Source organism: Octopus sinensis, linkage group LG4 (genome assembly GCF_006345805.1).
Source record: "Octopus sinensis linkage group LG4, ASM634580v1, whole genome shotgun sequence".
Lineage (NCBI taxonomy): Eukaryota > Metazoa > Mollusca > Cephalopoda > Octopoda > Octopodidae > Octopus > Octopus sinensis.
In genome coordinates, this window is record NC_043000.1 from 111,307,460 (window position 1) to 111,309,199 (window position 1,740).

At 36.0% G+C, this 1,740-nt stretch overlaps 1 long non-coding RNA gene across 1 annotated transcript in view; it reads left to right on the forward strand.

Moving 5' to 3' along the window:
• LOC118763275 overlaps positions 1 to 810 on the forward strand; it is a 3,024-nt gene extending 2,214 nt beyond the window's left edge. Inside the window, exon 3 of the long non-coding RNA XR_004999026.1 lies at positions 622 to 810. This is a non-coding gene — a long non-coding RNA (uncharacterized LOC118763275). The remainder of the gene's footprint in view (positions 1 to 621) is intronic.
• Positions 811 to 1,740: the final 930 nt, after the last annotated feature.

The window sequence follows — 1,740 nt, forward strand, 5'->3', positions numbered from 1 at the left end:
ATGGGTACCACACAATTTGAATGAAAATCAGAAAATGCGCAGATATGAAATTTGCTCGTCGCTTCTTTTCCATAACCAGACCGATTTCTTGACCGTATTGTAATTTGCGATGAGAAGTGGATTCTGTATAATAATAAAAAACGTTCTTTGCAGTTGTTGGACCAAAATGAAGCACTGAAAACCTTCCCGAAACCCAAGCTCTTCAAAAAGAAGGTTACGGTGGTGTACTGCTGGAAAAAGAAACATATTGCCTTGAAATTGCCAAAAGGAATGAAAAATTGATACTCCTCTGTCCCAGACTGGTCAACAGAAGAGGGACAATCATTCTTCATGACAATGCTTGACCATACGTTTCAGTAATGACACTCCAGAAGTTGAGGGAACTTGGCTACAAAGTTCTTCCCCACCCAACTTGTTCCCCAGACCTCTCTCCTACCGATTACCACTTTTTCAAGCACCTTGATGGTTTCCTGTGAGAGAAGGAGTTCAAAAATCAAACCAAACCTGAAAGTGCATTGAAAGAGTTCATCAGCTCCAGAACTCCAGATTTTGATGTTACCGGAATAAACAAAATTGTAACTCATTGGCAAAAATGTGTTGATTGCAATGGTGCAATAATAGTTGAGACCCAAAGAGTGGCAGGTAATGCTAAGTAAGTGCTAAGGACAGACCATAGTTAAACTTTTGGGTCGATCATGATACGATTGAAGAGTTTAGTGTGGGTCTTGTATTAGCCTGATTATATATATATATATTCGACAAAAACAGATAACAGCTTTGTTATCTGTTTTTATTGAATATATATATATATATGTGTGTGTGTGTGTGTGTGTGTGTGTGTGTATGTATGTGTGTGTGTGTGTAAAAGTAATAGTGATAGAAGCAGTATTAATACAAAAAGGTAATGTTTATCCCCACTTAAAAGTGGATGTTGTATTAGAACAGAGAATACTGTGATAGATATCATGAGAGGACCCCTTATATGTGCTTTTGGGGCATATAAGCACTCCTGTTTATATCACAAGTGGGAGGATGAAAGGTAATTTATCTCCCACTAGCAATATAAACAGGAGTGTTCATATGCACCAGAAAGTCCTAATAAGAGGTCCTTTCATGATATCTATTACAGTATTCTCTGTTCTAACACAGTGTCTACATTTAAGTGGGGATAAATATCACCTATTAATACTACAATTTTCAGACATACATCTCTGTCTATTGACAGATTTATAATATCCCCAGCCAATCATTAGAGGTGTTTTTTTATCTGTAACATTGAATGGAATTTATCAATATATCTTTTATCAATAAAGTTATTTATAGCTTGACTAGTGTTTATCAATGCAGCTTTTGTTTACTGTAAATATTTATATCATGTGTGTGTGTATACATGTGTATATGTGTGTGTGTATGTACATCTCTCTCTCCCACTCTGTCTGTCTGTCTGTCTCTGTCTCTCTCTCTCTCTTTTTCTTTCTCTGTGTGTGTATGTATATATAAATATGTACAGGGTGTGGTGAATAAACTGTCGTCTAAATTACGTGAAAATGAAAATAACGCCAACATCTCATTTTAACAGATATACTTACCAAAAATTACATAAAAATATCTTGAAATACTAAAGAGTAAATTTATTCAATAAAATCGCCATTGGCTTCAACCACGGCCTCCAGACGACTTCAGCATCTCCTGCAATTCTTCTGGACAGTCTCCTTGTTTAAGTTGGTTAATGCTGCCATA